General features: G+C 43.4%; 1 long non-coding RNA gene across 1 annotated transcript in view; it reads left to right on the top strand.

Annotated features, from left to right (window-relative positions):
- Positions 1–16054, top strand: part of LOC307226040 — a 41359-nt gene that overhangs the window by 15347 nt on the left and 9958 nt on the right. Inside the window, exon 2 of the long non-coding RNA XR_013843283.1 lies at positions 12660–12737. This is a non-coding gene — a long non-coding RNA (uncharacterized lncRNA). The remainder of the gene's footprint in view (positions 1–12659; positions 12738–16054) is intronic.

Here is a 16054-nt window from a genome sequence, read left to right as displayed (position 1 = left end):
CAAAAAGGAAGTAGAAGGGGAAACTCTAAGACTGGGATGAGGACATTGCTGGGCTTTGTCCTACAGTTTCTATAATTCCTTACCACTGGGCCATGCTAGCTTGGACTGATGGAAGTTATGGCCCAACACCTTCAGGGGACTCAGCTACATAGGTACAGAAAATGCTTTATATGCATTGTAACACTGTAACACTAGATGGCGCTGCGGAGTCCCATTTTTTGCCAACTGGATTTCCCTTTATGAAGTTTACAATGCATTTAACTGAATCGTTTTTTTTGATGTGTCTAGATCCAGCCAGGGTCTTTTAACGGCACTTTAAAGACTTATTGTACTATAAGCTTCCATAAGGTACAGTCCAAAGTAGGCTTGAAGTGGACTCTAGTTCACAAAAGCTTGTGCAACAACAACTCTGCATAGGAGGCGCACGAGGGAGGGTGGTGGCACCATCCAAGCTTTAAGGCATGTTGTGGGAGCTTCTTTTTGGCAGAGCTTCCCCAACCTCACCTCGCCCAACCTCCACGCTAGCAAACACAGTCCTACCACCAAGAGGAAGCCACTTCTGTTCCACCCTCTCTCACCTGCCACTGCTGGTTAGCCGGCCCAGTGACTTAGGTGTCATTGATTTCTGTGGGAACTGTGTTCAACAATTAAGCCTAGATCCAACATTTTAAGGTGCCACAAGACTCTGTTGTTTTTCTACAAATGTTTCACTCAACTTTCATGCTCATGATGCTTTGCGCCACCACTCACTTTAATCACCTATGGCACTAAAAGTTCTTTGTCAGAATTAATGGATGGAAAGGAGGATTTTGGATTTTGGCAAACACAGGGTGGAACCCTTCTGTATATTACTGAAATGCCCCTTGCTAATAAAGGTAAAAGGTAAAGGACCCCTGGACAGTTAAGTCCAGTCAAAGGCGACTATGGGGTTGCTGCGCTCATCTCGCTTTCAGGTCAAGGGAGCTGGCGTTTGTCCACAGACAGCTTTCCAGGTCATGTGGCCAGCATGACTGAACTGCTTCTGCCACAACGGGCCACCATGATGGAAGCCAGAGCGCACGGAAACGCTGCTTACCTTCATGGTACCTATTTATCTACTTGCACTGGTATGCTTTCAAACTGCTAGGTTGGCAGGAGCTGGGACAGAACAACGGGCTCTCACCCCGTCGCAGGGATTCAAACCGCCGACCTTCTGATTGGCAAGCCGAAGAGGCTCAGTGGTTTAGACCACAGCACTATCCGCATCCCTTGTAATAAAGATGCTTGGTACCCTCCATGTAGTAACCCATATGTGGTTTTCCCCTAAACCCTCTCAGCATGTTGAAGTGGCCACACACTTTACAAGTATTTCTATCCTCCACCGCAGATCTCCTTTGCTATTCCTGTGAGCTGCAATTAATAAGTCGGAAACCAGAGCTCTTTCAAACTGTCCGTAGCCCTTCTCCTTCCTTGGATAGGCTATATTAGAGCAGTACAGTACCAGGAAACAGGGAGTGGTTCAAGGCCTGAATTCTATTTTTAAAGCTTAAACTTCTTCCAGATACTATAAAAGAACCAAGGGCACCATTAGATGTGTCTCAAGAAGCTCTTCTTGAAATTATTACATATATTTCAGTCTGGGGTCAGGACCTTGAGTAGCTGGTATTCTCACGAAAAGGTCAGTCCCCAGAATGGATTAGTCCCTGAATGCAATATTGCTACAAATGTCTAGCAATATTAATGAGAAGCTGGAATGCTATTGTCTACCTTTGCTTATTCTGCAAAGGGTGCTTTCCAGAAGTAGCGGGGGAGGTAGAGTAGGCAAGGAATAGTTGTGGTTTGTTACTGATTTTGATTCTGCAACTCAAGTGCTTTGTTGGATTGTCTTACTGATTGTAGGCAGTAGCAAGCAGATGATTTGAGCATATTATTGTTTTAAAGAATAATTCATTTTTCCCTACATGGCTCCCTCTATAGTCAGTGCTGGATTTATGTATAGCCTAAGAAGGCTGAAGCCTAGGGCCTCTAAATCTAGGGGGACTCGCCAGCCCTCCCGCTCCCCAGTGGGCAGTCTCCCCTCTCCCAAAATTGCAAACCCAAGTCTTCATGTGAGGGTAGGGCAACTCAGGCTTCTAAATATAGGGGGCCTCACCAGCCTGCCCTCTCCCCAGCACTGCAGTCTCCCCTCTCCCAAAATTGTAAACCCAAGACTTCATGCAAGGGCAAATCAGGCCCAGCAGCTATGAGACTCAGGGCTAGCCAGTGGGGCCCAATTTGAAGCAAGCTTGGGCTTCACTCAATTTTGTTTATAACACTCTTCCATTTTCTTCTAGTTGTGAGGGTGGGGGATGGGGAGGGGCCTCACAAGTGGAGTAGCCTAGGGCCTTTCTTCATCTAAATCCGGCCCTGGCAGCATGTCCCTGTCCTTGTTTATATTGTTAACATCCATCTGTCTTGAGAGACAATGGAGTGTGCCTCCAGGGGTGAAGTCAAGCCACTGCACTTGGCAGTGCTGAAGTGATCTCCCCAGAGTGCAAGCCTGGGCAGTGTGTATGGAGGTCCTGGGATGCCCAGGCGACAGGACCCCACCCTTGGCCTCGCTAATGCGGTCCAAAGGAAAGCAGAGCAATCCAGCTTGGCTGCAGGAGTTGCCAGAAGGAGGCAAACAAGGCACCATGGTTGTCTTAGGGGACCCACTCCAGATTTGTGTAAGGTTTATGCCTTAGCCTTTTCTTCTTCCAAAGATATCCCACTGTACATATATGCCTGTAAATATATGCCTGTAAATATATGGCATTTTGCAGCACATTCAATATGGGTACACACTAAAGTAAGAACAAAGTATGAAGCAGTCAAGAGTTCTGCGTAACTCAGAACTGAAATGAGCTTGCAAGCTGTCATACTAACAGCTGCTGGTGCAATAAAAAAAATATCCCCTTACCAATTCTATGCTCTTTATTTTCGGGGGCCAACAGTGGTATCAAACAACTGTTTGCTAAACCTCCTATCAAGTCACAGCTGTTTGATCTATTGGAAGCTCGTAATGAAAGATCCTATTACCTGAATTGATTATATGCTGTCATACTCTAATATAGACTTGGTTGTTTGTATGTAAACTCAGATTCAATTTAGCAGACTAAATTCAAGGCAAAGTCTATGAAAGCTGAACAGAAGTTAGTCCGGTAAAAGATATCACCTTACCATCTCTGGCTGTGATTTTGAAAACACCCTGCTAGAATAAATTGCATTGCATTCAACAGCTTTCAGTCCTTCTCTCCCCCCCCTCCTTTCTCTTCGCACCCACAAAAACACACAGACTAACAACAACACAACATTATGCATGGTCATGTGAAACTACAAGCATCTATTTTTAAGGCAATATTTCAAAGTCAACCCAAAAGGATATGGAATTTTATGCACTCAGAATGAGGTTCCACTGTATCCAATAGAACTTATGGTACTCCAAAGCAAGTTTGCATGGATAGGATTGCATCGTCAATTCACAGAACTCTGGGCTGGAGCCAATACAGCTGGCCCTGGCCTGCTGCTCAGTGGGGGCGAGGGAAGACCCCCGCCCTCCAGCTGAGGGAGCCCCGATATCCCTGTGTGATTGTGACAGGCATATCAGGGCTTTCTGAGGCACAGTGCTAAAACAGACCATAAAACTTGTGATATTACCATGCAAAAAAAATAGTTGGGAGGGAGAGGGATGGCGCGGTGGACCCCCTGGGTGCGTTCTGCAGACCCCCAGGGGTCCCCGGACCCCTAATTGGGAACCACCAATCTAAACAAATAACCTTCTACATCTTATGTGCTTACATAAGATAAAGATGAGATAAAGATTACTGCTGCTTCCTCTCGTGATCCTTTACAAGCATGGGGTTTGGGGTGCACTACACACCACGAGTCTTCAAAGGAAGGGGCAGCCTCACTTGTATTCCTCTTCCTTGTACTGAGCAGGAAGAACCAGGCAAAGCTTATTTACACAGAATCGCCCCTTCCTAACAAGGCATTCTGTACTGAGCTATATCAATATTTCAAATGCTGTTATATACCACCTAATCAAAAGCATTAAAGTGCTGCTGATCTGTTAAGAACTATTCAAGTAGTTATCCGTGAGAAAAGTTGCGATCTGTCTCAATAACCATTCCTATTTTGTCAGTGAAGTGTTAGAATATTTGGCATTTTCCTATTGTTAGTAAGTGTCGTTTTCATTCTTTGCCTTACGGCTTTGTTTAGCCTTAACAGAGAATTCTCTAAAATGCATTTCATCTTTCTAATTTCTATAGTAAGTTCAAAGGGAAAACATTTCTGCAAGTCAAACAGAATATACCATCTTGGAAAAGTTCAGCCCAGTTTCTTTATTTTCAGCAATTTTGTCTGAGGAAACTCCTCCTCTAAAAAAAAAACTTTCCAAGAAACAAAAGCAATGTAACATTTTCCCATGCTGAGGGCTAAGAGGTATGGAACTCCTGAAATAATAATTAGGAATTAAGATGAATTAATCTAAAGATTCACTAGACAGGAAGAACACATTCTCTAAGCAGGTCTACTTAGAAGTAAATGTCATTGACTTCAGTTAGGCTTATTCCCATGGTAAATGATTGCAGCCTGAATCTAAATGCATTGAGTCCATGGATTATTAAATCATTATAGTATTTTCTAATGCTTTCCAGTGACATTGTGAGAGTTTCTGTGGCCATACTTTCCCATTATAGAACTGGCAGGTGTGCCAACTTGAATAAAATATTGGGGGGGGGAGGTAAGCCCTGCCCTGCATAATCAATCACAACACCATCTGAATCTCAATGCCCATCAACTTTGTGGGGGACAGCGCCCTCAAATATTTTATTGGTGGGCTGAAAGGACCTCAACCTCTAGCTCTTGGCTCCTATGACTGGCATACATACAGAATACGTGAGAATCTGGAGTTAATGCATAGCCTCTTCTAGGAAACCAGATGTTAAATTGTGAAAGCATATTTCCATGACATAATTGTTTCGAATTCCCTTTTTCCTCAGTGAAAAAGAAGCAGAAGAAGGTGCAACTCTTCTTAGTGTGTTTAGAGTTAGTCGTCAGAGTCTTTGGAAAGCACAAAGGCCAGGGATGGGGAACTTGTGGTCCTCCAGATGTTGCTGGACTCCAACTCCCACCAGCCTTTGCCCTGTCCTCCCAATTCATTGTCAGGGCTGATGGGAGATGTAGTCTAGCAACACATGTAGGGTCACAGTTTCCCTACCCCTGCTTCAGGCCCACTTCTGCAGGCACTCAGTCATCATGTCCAGCAGCTTCTTCCCCCTTTCCACCCGCTATCAAGCATTTCAGAAAGAAAGAGGCAGGAAAGAGAGAGATAAATTGGCTTCTGACAGCTGGTTTATGCTCCGGGGAGCAGCGATCAATGAATATTTCTTCCCTTACTGAGCCTGAGAGATGCCTGGCCAGGGTGTGCGTAAATCATTAATTGCGGCTTCCGTTGGGCTCAGCATTTTCTTGAATGCTCCTGCTAGGAGACATATTTATATGGCAACTTCTTTAGATTCCTAGAAGGAACTGGAAGGATATTGGTGATGTTTATAAGCGAAGTTAAAAGGTGGTGATTTATCTGTAGAAACACTTTGATAATTAAGCACACTTTTTTGCACAGTTGCGTGGCTCATATCTTTCTTATTTGTTGCTTTTTGCACCAGGTGTCTCAAAGCAACTTACATATTAAAAAAAATAGAAATAAGAAAAAGCATTAAAAACAAATATAAATCAAGTGCTCATCCAAATTTATAGGACCAGATTCAGCTAAATAGCTCCCACTACTGCAATAAGTTCTGCTAGTACGACTGGACTTTCCCCTACTTCCTTCCCCTGTGAGCTCACCATGTCCCCCCCACATGTCTGTGGGATCAGGAGATTCCCCCCTCCCCAAACAGCCTGCAGTGGGGAGAGGAAGGATCATTCTCTCTGGAAAGCTAAAATGCTTGTGCTGGTACTTAATTCGTTCCGGAGGTCCGTACTTAACCTGAAACTGTTCTTAACCTGAAGCACCACTTTAGCTAATGGGGCCTCCTGCTGCCGCCGTGCCGCCGGAGCCCGATTTCTGTTCTCATCCTGAAGCAAAGTTCTTAACCTGAAGCACTATTTCTAGGTTAGCGGAGTGTGTAACCTGAAGCGTATGTAACCTGAAGCATATGTAACCCGAGGTACCACTGTATAATGATTCTAATAGCAGAACATTCAATTGCACCCATATTATTTATACTCAGTCTGTTGGTGAAATCCATGGCACCCTTTTATACTATAGGTCAGGGGTTGGCAAACTGTGTCCCTCCAGGTTGATGGACTCTGACTCCCATCAGGCTCAGCCAGCATTGTCTGGGTTGATGAGAACTGCCCATCACTGCCGTAGGTTACTTTTCTTTTTTCTTTTACTTTGGCTGTGATCTTGTGAAAACGCTCAACAGAAATGAATTGGGCTTACGTTCAAAGAAATCAGCTTTGGAACGAATGCCAGCAAATTGTGTCAATAGGATACGTGCTGCTGTCCATTAAAGGAAGATCTGTAACGCAACTGCAGTCCATTTTATTTACTTTGGAATAAACTGAAGTGTGCCCAATATGTGATAAACGATTATCTGCGAAAGTGCTATATCAAGTTGCAAAAGAAGAACCCTGCCTAAAAGAACAGCTTTGTTGCGCTTGGATGTTCTGTTTGGTGGAAGCTCTCCATGCCTGTTCTACTAAACCAAAAAACATCTAGAGGTTAATAGTGTGCTGCTAAATAGTGCACTGCTAAATATCTGCCCAGCAGGTGTCTGCAGACATCAGTGATGGGAACTGCTTCTAAAGATGCCTTGGAATTCACAGGGTTAGCTGGCGCTGTGAAATAAATGCCCTGCCTCCCAGGAATGCTGTGAAAGTGAAACTTAACTTGAATACTTAGGTTCACGGCCCTTGCTTGGATCAGCTCTTAGGAAGGCCCTTACACCAGGCAAACATTCATAGTGGAAATAGGAAACATGCCTGTAGATTTCTGATTGGATGAAGGCTTTATTTGGTTGTGCTGTGCAGAGGGAGTTGGTTTTTGCTCAATAGCTGCAATGGAAAAGGAGTACTTTTTTCAACACTTCTTACCATTAACTGCTAGTCATATACTCCTGGTTCCTTTCCTGATTTCCTGTGTTTGATGGGGCTTGCTATTTCTGCACTTTCCAGAGGAGTCAGCATGGCCTGCTAAATCAAACTGAGATTGCAGTTAGATACCTAACGCCTCAGTCTCTGTTTTCTTTGGTTTGAATGAAGATTGTAGTGCTTCGAATGTGTGTGTGTGTAACCCCTATGAATTATGCAGTCCCAATAAATTATTCACTTGCATCATTTCTCTGGTTTGCTGTTGGCTTGGCATAGCTCCCAACCACCACTGTAGAATTATCTGGTCTTCTTCTTCCTGGGAATCGTTACATGGACAATCCCAGCTAACTAGGGATCCCAGAATGAACTAGATGATGTCATGAATCTATGTTACCAATCAGACTTGGGCGTGTGAAAAAATTTGCTCCAGATACATGGAGCCAATTCAGAGTGGGGGCATTGTATTATTACCTGAGCAGTAGCCAGGACTCTAGTACAGAGGGATAGAGCCAGCGAGATCAGGAACACAAGCAGCACAAGACACAGATATTCCAGGACTAGACACAGAGCCTTAGCTGCAGCCAGTCAGCCAGGACCTGCCTCAAACTGTTAGGGGGCTCTTTGCCCTTTGGGAATGGGGTGGAGCCTGGGAAGGATAGTTTAGCCCAGGGGGAAGTACCTCCTTTCAGCTCAGCCCTAATGTGCAGAACTTGGAGGGAGCAGGAGCTGGAATTCCTAATATATAATCTGTACTCATGTTATATACTGTAAGTTATGTTAGGAACTGCCTTGCAAAACTATTTTAAATTTGTGTGAAATAATAAAAGCCACCAGCTTATACAGATTGGCATCTTCTTGTTCCTTAAGCCTACAGGGATGACTTAAAACAGATTTATAAAACCCATGAATGTAGCGGGATTGTACACATTCAGCAGATTCCTTTTAATGCAAGGTGCTTTCATCTTCTACTTTTGAAAGCTGGAGGGTAAACTAAGAATAACTGGTTCCCCTTCTTTGTTTTATAATTCAGGATCCTTTGATAACCCACTCCTTGCTAGCATCACTTTAAAGTGAATGTATGGCTGCTATCTTCTGCCACCTTTGTAAAAAAATCAGCATATATGCTGAGCTCATAATATTGTAATGAGCATTTATGAATCAGTGTAATTGGCTAGCTTACTGACACACACTCCGCCACCTCTGGTAAATATTGCAACGATGTAGTTCCGTCACCCCACACTGTATGTAATATTCTTAGCAAGTAATATATACAAAAAATGCATATATGAAGGCAAAGTGTACGAAAAATGCTTATATTGTTAAAAATTGCATTAAAAAGTGCATTATATTGAGGAAAGTAGAAATATTAGGGAAAATACGTTTATATTAGGAAAAAAATTGCACTAAAATGTTGATGACTTTGCTTGAGGGGAAAAAACATAAACTGATATGAAAAGATAAAGAGAAAGAGAAAAATGAGAAAGAGAAGCCAGAATTAACAGATTTGGCCATCTTTGGAGGTGATACAGTGGTAGTGTCATTCTGGAGATAATAAGTGAAGTTTCCAATAAATAAACCATTTTTTGCCCATTGTAGGAATGTAGCAAGCTCTCTGATGCTGACTGGCTGCGGCTCTCTACAGTTTCAGGTATGGGACCTTCCCGCTCCCACCTGCAAAAACTGCAGGTGGAACCTGGAATCTTCTAACGCACAGCAGATGCTACACCACAAAACTATTATCCTTCTCCCAAACATCAGAGAAGGCAAGTATTACTACTGTGACCCACACGTCAGGCCCACACAAAGATGTTAAAATATATTTAAACTGACTGTTGGGCTGCCGTCGGTTGCTAGGCAACAAGTGCTTTGTTTATAAGTCCCCGAAAGATAACAAGTCTTGCAAATTCTGTAAGTGCCAGACTTTGGAAATGGCTCCGTCAATCTAAGCAGGGCTCCTCCGCCAGTACAAATATATTTCTGATGTGACCCTCAGTTCTGGCACTCCCACTTAATGGCTACAGCTGACTTATGTGGGACTCTGCCTCTTCTTAGGTAGTCAGTCAATTGCTTTCAAGAGAATTGAGTGGGATTTGCAAGAGATGTTGCTTCTCAGGGTGTACGTGCATTATCAATTTTGTGCTGCTGTTTGCCTTTGCTCAGACATGATGGGCAGGCTTTGTAAAACATGCATGCAACCAAAGAAGGGCAACAGTACACAACAGGAATACTGACGTATTTAATTCTCGGGGTGAGGGGAAGCAGTGCCCATTTCCAGTTGGACTTCCACGGCTTCCAATTGGCTGCAGGAGCTTCCTGCAGCCAAACGGAAGCTGCGCCAGGGTTTGTGAATGTTTTGGAAGTCGAACGAACTTCCAGAACGGATTCCGTTTGACTTCCGAGGTACGACATCCGGCCTGCCCAGGCCTCCGGGCCGGCCCATCTTCAAGCTTCCAAGAGGTCCAAAGTTTAACCTCAGAGGATGCTGAGCCATGGTTAAATGCCATGAAGGCTGAACTTGATTCCTTAGAGAGGAACAAGACATGGGAACTAGTTCCAGGCCTGCCCAGGCCATAAAAGGTTTACAAAGTTCAGTTATTGCAAAAGTTTTTCAGTATTAATTTTATGCATTTTTTAAAATCACCATGGTATTTAACAATAATGTCTTATGTCCTTTAGAGGAGAAATTGTAAATTGTAGAATTTTAAATTCCCCTCATCATCCTTGTCTTCACCCTATTTTGTTTATAACACTCTTCCATTTTCTTCAAGTTGTGAGGGTGGGGGAGGGGGAGGGGCCTCACAAGTGGAGTAGCCCAGGGCCTCTCTTCATCTAAATCCGACCCTGAGGATGCCAGATTACTCCTTGGTCCCCATTTTGTTTTTTAAACCGAATTTGAAAATGCAGTTTTGTTTAAGAAGAAGAATGTGTATATATGAATGAATAAAAAATATTCAAAGTATAAGCCCAGATGCAAAACCTTGCACTCACACAGAGATTTGTTTGTTTATTTAGATTTTAGCACAAATTCCAGGTTCTGGGAAGGCTCTGGAATAAGTTTCTAAAACAGGGCATATTACAGCAGCAGGCTGCTAGAATTCCTATTTATTGGAAAGCAAAGGACTTGCAAATATTCTACATGAGAAAGGAAATCTGGTAACTGATTTGCCTTTTGGGAACTAGCTGTCATGACTGTATGCTATAAAGCAATGTAAAAGATGCACAGAGAAAAATATATCAGCACCGAACATGTGTTTAAAATTGACTCTTCATTTAAATGTGTCTGGAGATTAACTACTCTCAGTGTAGTGGAAAATCATCTCCACTTTCAGATACTTTAATGAGGGAATTTGCTCGCATAGTCGATCAGGCAAAAATTTAAATTCACATGCAGTCTTGGAATGCCCAACATATCCTAGTAAGAGATTTGATCGTAAGACCTCTCTTTTTCAAACTGAGATGCATGATAGGCAGGTATCCTCTGGTTTATTCCCACTGAATAGCTTGAAGACAGCTTAATTGAACTCATTAGCAAACCTAGTTTCTAATTTTATGCTTTATGCTGCAATAAAAAATCATTGCAAAGACTGGGTGAAATTCTGTCTGCAGAATGGCATTTGATTCATTAGAAGCATATGCTAATGTTAGAGAAATGAAGGTGATTTTTTATTATTATCCTCTATCTCCTCGGCAGCCCCCTGGTGCCATGCTCCTTACTTTTCTGGAGGTTCCTCCAGTCTTCTGGAACTGATTTCCAGGGGATGCAGGGGAAAGGGGAACTGGTGAAAACTGCCTCTCCTTCCCTTACATTTGTGGGCACTAGGGATGGTGTTGAATTTTGAGCTTGCACTCAAGCTGAGCCCTGTTCAAGAGCTTTGTGAGCCAATCAGGTTTCATGTGAGTAATAGCAATATTTAGAGATACAAATCTCTTCAGTCATGAAACAATAAGGACCCGAAATAAGCTTATCAAACCAGGCCATTACAACTGTGCATTTGTACAACTGTGTGTTCCCTTCAACTGTGCTTAATTGAGGACATGACTGTAGTCATTAACTGTAATGGTTACATTTCTAATCTTGTCTCCAACCTTGACTGTGTGTAGAGTGGGGAGTAATGTTTATACAGTGGTACCTTGGGTTAAGTACTTAATTCGCTCTGGAGGTTCGTTCTTAACCTGAAACTGTTCTTAACCTGAAGCACCAGTTTAGCTAATGGGGCCTCCTGCTGCTGCTGCACCACCACCATACGATTTCTGTTCTCATCCTGAAGCAAATTTCTTAACCCAAGGTACTATTTCTGGGTTAGTGGAGTCTGTAACCTGAAGCGTATGTAACCTGAAGTGTATGTAACCCGAGGTACCACTGTATTAGGACATGTTGAATTTTTCAACTTTCAAATTCCAAAAAGGATGAGTGCTAAAAATTTGTAACATGACTTGGGAATTCAAAAGATATTTTAGTTAAATTAATATAATTTAGTTTTCTTTGGTAAGTAAAATTTGTGTAAAAATGCATAGAAATCATTTAAAATGATTGCTAAGTACTTGTAGTTATGGAGACATTTTCAGAAGATGAAATTAAAATTCTTGGATTTTCTGAAAGCAGTTTATGTATTTATTCATTAAACATAGACTTATCAAGCCAAACATTGTCTGATAACAAGAATAATAGCAAATTTTGAATTCCCCACACCCTAAAACATATTTTTAAGACCCCTCACTGAATAAATTTTCAAAAAGTAAGTTTTACTGCCGAAAATGACATGCCCTGTTATTGTATTCCAAGGTACATTATCTCAAACCTTTGGTGCAACCTGCAAATCACTGGTGCCGTTTGACCCTATTCATTGAGAAGGGAGTTATATAGGCACACTGAATATCCTATGTTGGAATGAATGGAGATCACACAGCAGCAGTCCATAACTCCCTTTTATGCCCTACTATTTATTAAATGGGATGCGGGTGGCACTGTGGGTTAAACCACAGAGCATAGGACTTGCCGATCAGAAGGTCGGCAGTTTGAATCCCCATGACGAGGTGAGCTCCCGTTGCTCCGTCCCCACTCCTGCCAACCTAGCAGTTTGAAAGTACATCAGAGTGCAAATAGATAAATAGGTACCGCTCCGGCGGGAAGGTAAACGGCGTTTCCGTGTGCTGGTCTGGTTTGCCAGAAGTGACTTAGTCATGCTGGCCACATGACCCGGAAGCTGTACGCCGGCTCCCTTGGCCAATAAAACGACTGGACCTAATGGTCAGGGGTCCCTTTACCTTTACCTATTTATTCAATAAAAAGAACTACAGTGGTACCTCGGGTTAAGTACTTAATTCGTTCCGGAGGTGCGTTCTTAACCTGAAACTGTTCGTAACCTGAAGCACCACTTTAGCTAATGGGGCCTGCTGCTGCTGCTGCTGCACCGCCGCCACACGATTTTTGTTCTCATCCTGAAGCAAAGTTCTTAACCTGAGGTACTATTTCTGGGTTAGCGGAGTCTATAACCTGGAGCGTATGTAACCTGAAGTGTATGTAACCCGGGGTACCACTGTATTAACTTTCTTTTTGGCAGAGTTCCAATGAACAGTGATTCCTCCTGTGAGCAGCCTTAGATGCCAAAAGATGATTTGAAATTACTGAACCAACTCATGTAAGCCATGCACCCGGGGCATCCCAAGGTAATAGCAGCCATTCAGAAAGGATCAGATCTTGAAATAATATTCCTCAAGTGTGTGTGTGTGTGCGTGTGTGTGTGTGTGTGTGTGTGTACATGTGCCAAAGACTTGTGGTGTACCGTAATTGCTCCTCTGAGTTTAATAAACGCTTTCACTTCAGTAAATATACCAGAGATTTAAAAATTTCACAAGCTGCTTCAGGGTTACCATTACATCTTGCGCACTGTGATGATGTGCTGCAGAGCCAAATGTAGCACACTCTGCATCAACAAAGAATCTTGTGGCATTTTAAAGACAAATGTATTTTAGTCTGCATTTGAGCTTTTGTAGGCAAGGGAGCCCACTTCATCCGATTCACAAAGTGAGGCCGAAAGGTCAAGCAATGCAAAAAGGCACCAGTACGCAGGACTACGGCAAGCACAAAAGTGAATTCAGAGACCAATCAAATGGATGCGCTGTCCAGTCTGCTTAGGAGCAACCCATTGCCCACTACTGGTGATAAATAGATGTAGCCAGATCAATAGCACAGAGAGGAGCAATTAGGTTCTGCAGCCAGCTAGTCATTCCTGAGATAAGTAGAGGCCAAATTCCACAGGGTCAAATTTGCTAATTAATCCCAATCCAGTGACTTCACCCTGGAGTCTTCCTTTGACACTTCTCTGTTGGTGCCTTGTGTGCCTTTAAGGTCTGCTACAGAATATTCTGAGGGACTGAGGGCCAAGCTAGATGGTAATATATCTGTACCCTTAAGCACAGGCTTGTTTTTTCAAATTCAAATTGTCAGTGTGGATGGGGCTGGCCCAAGGCATTTTTTCTGCCTGAGGTGAAGGTCTAGATGGTGCCCCCACCTGCATTCCAGACACAGAAACCTGTTGGACTGGCAGTTGAATCTTATGTCAACACTGGCAATGTGTTTGTGTCCTCCATGCACCTGAGGGTAGCCAGCTTGTTGTGGGAGTCCAAGACAGGTCACATGGTACATAAGCGCATAAGAGCAAAACTTCGTCCTCTAACAGAAGGGAGCACTCAGGAGACGTAGCTGTCATTGCTGACCCCCAGCGTCTGCTGCCCAAGGTGGTTGTCTCACTTTGCTGGTTGTTATGTACTGAGTTGAATAGGATCCAAAATGCAGCAGTCTGATTGGTCCTAGAACAATAGGATTCAGAATGCAGCAGTCTGATTGGTCCTAGAACAATAGGATTCAGAATGCAGCAGTCTAATTGGTCCTAGAACAATGCAGCACTATGATTGGTCCGCAGGAGCCACCCAATCCAGCTCCAGGTGGAAGTGAATCCACAACCTGAGTGGCCTATAGGAGAATCCCGGAATTAGCCAATCATGTGCAGCCCATTGTGTAAATAATGTATATAAGCAGACATTCTGGGGGAACTTCCATTCCTCTTCACCACTATGAGCTGAATAAAGAGCATGAAATCCACTCTTGACTCCAAGTATATTTCACTGGTCCTGAGTGCAGAGGGTCTGACTCGGGGAAGTAGAGGGGCATTAACTTTTTGCACTCTGTATGGTCTCAATTTTTATAGGGATTCCTCCCTGACATTGACATTTGCACAGGGATGGGAACACTCACTTGCATTGCAATCTCTGTTGTTGTCATGCCCCGCTCCCAATCCAAATCAAAATCATAGCAGGGGAGAAAGGACTGAAGCCCTCTGCCCCTCATGCTAGGGACACAATCAAGATCAGGCCACCCTGCTAGCAATTTGGATTGTTGTTGTTTTGAAAAACAGCAACCCTGCCTCAAAGGGCACAGGCGTTGTCTAGTTTGTTCCCAAAGTGCTATCCCCTGGGCTTTGGCATGCTACCCCAGCCATCCCTAACTGGTGCCTAACTCCAGGTGTTTTGGAATCCAACTCCCATCAGCCCCAGCCAGCATGCAGAAAGCTGGCAAAAGCTGACCTAAGTTTTTAGTGGTAATGCTGAGTATAGCGTCTTCAGAAGAGCTATTGCTCAAAGTTTATATGTGCTGTTTCTATGTAACAGAAGTTTCTATGCAATTTGTTATCAAGCAGCCATGCTCCCATAGGTGGGATTAGACACATTCTGGATAATTTTTACGCCCCAGAACTTGCAGTAACTGGGAAATAATACGCTTACAAACAAATCAAACGAGGCAAGTAAAAATGATGTCAGCAGCTGTAATTTCTAATAGCTGCCATTTCTTTCTCACACACGTTTTTAAAACATCAAAATTCTCCGGATCGCACAAGACATTTCACAAGAGCCATTAACCGAATCCAAAATGTAGCCGAGCAGCCTGTGTTTTAAGCCCGTCCTCCTGTGTGCTGCAAGTATTGCCTGTCCGCTGGAATAGAGACCTGTCAGTTGAGATGAGAACAGCTGCATCATAAATCACATGGCACAGCCTTAGCAGGGACCGGTGTTAACAGGCCTCTGTCACAGAACAAGCCTTTCTTGCCTTGAGAATAATCTTCTCGGTGTAGCTTTGATGTTCATTTTGAGAAAATACTTGGCTTTACATTACGGCTTCTCTGACAGTTGATTGCCTGGCAGCTATGACGAGTCTTGCTGAGGGCTCTGCTGCCACCATGAGAGTTTCAAGCCACTTATTTTGGCGGATCTGTTAAACTGCCCGGTGGACTGAATTTATCAGAGCTTGTGATGTGCTTGAGTTCAAGATACCTTTGCATCCATAGTTCCTGGCTAGACTCCAAAGACTGACTTTGGCGCACGCTAGGGCTGAGCATGATCTGCGGTATTTTTGGACTTCTCTTTCTTTAAACAGAGGATCCAATGCCATATCACAAACTGCTTCTGAAAGTCTCCTCAGGTTCAAAAGTGGTTTGCCATGTGGTAGCACTGGGAGGAGAGGGGAAGCAGCTGCTGGAGAAATGGAAGCCTAGAGCCTCCTTGGACATATGGAACAATTTGAGGACTACTCTGGATCCCAGTCAATCTAGTAGATGAAACTAAGACCCCCAGCTAAATATTACATTATTCAGACTCCTTCAGGATTTAGAGATGAGTGACTGACGAAATAAACTACGAAATGTTTCGGCAGTGCTGATTTACTCAATTGTTATTTCATTAAATGGAAGTTGGCACTGGGCTTATTTATTTATTTGACCCATTTTTGGCCCATTGTTCAGCCAAAAAAGCTCCCAGAGATCAACAATAGGGCTTTGTTTACCTCAGGTTTACAGTCCACAAGATTCAGAAGGTAATTGGACTGTGGGGGGAAGGGGAGGGAAAAACTAAGGCGAAGAGGAGGAGACAAATTGAGCTGGTCTCTTCACTAAGCCAGTGCAAT

This window comes from Podarcis cretensis, assembly GCF_951804945.1.
Source record: "Podarcis cretensis genome assembly, chromosome: 10".
Classification (NCBI taxonomy): domain Eukaryota; kingdom Metazoa; phylum Chordata; class Lepidosauria; order Squamata; family Lacertidae; genus Podarcis; species Podarcis cretensis.
Note: the sequence above shows the minus strand (reverse complement) of the source record. Positions and strands in the feature narration are given on the sequence as shown.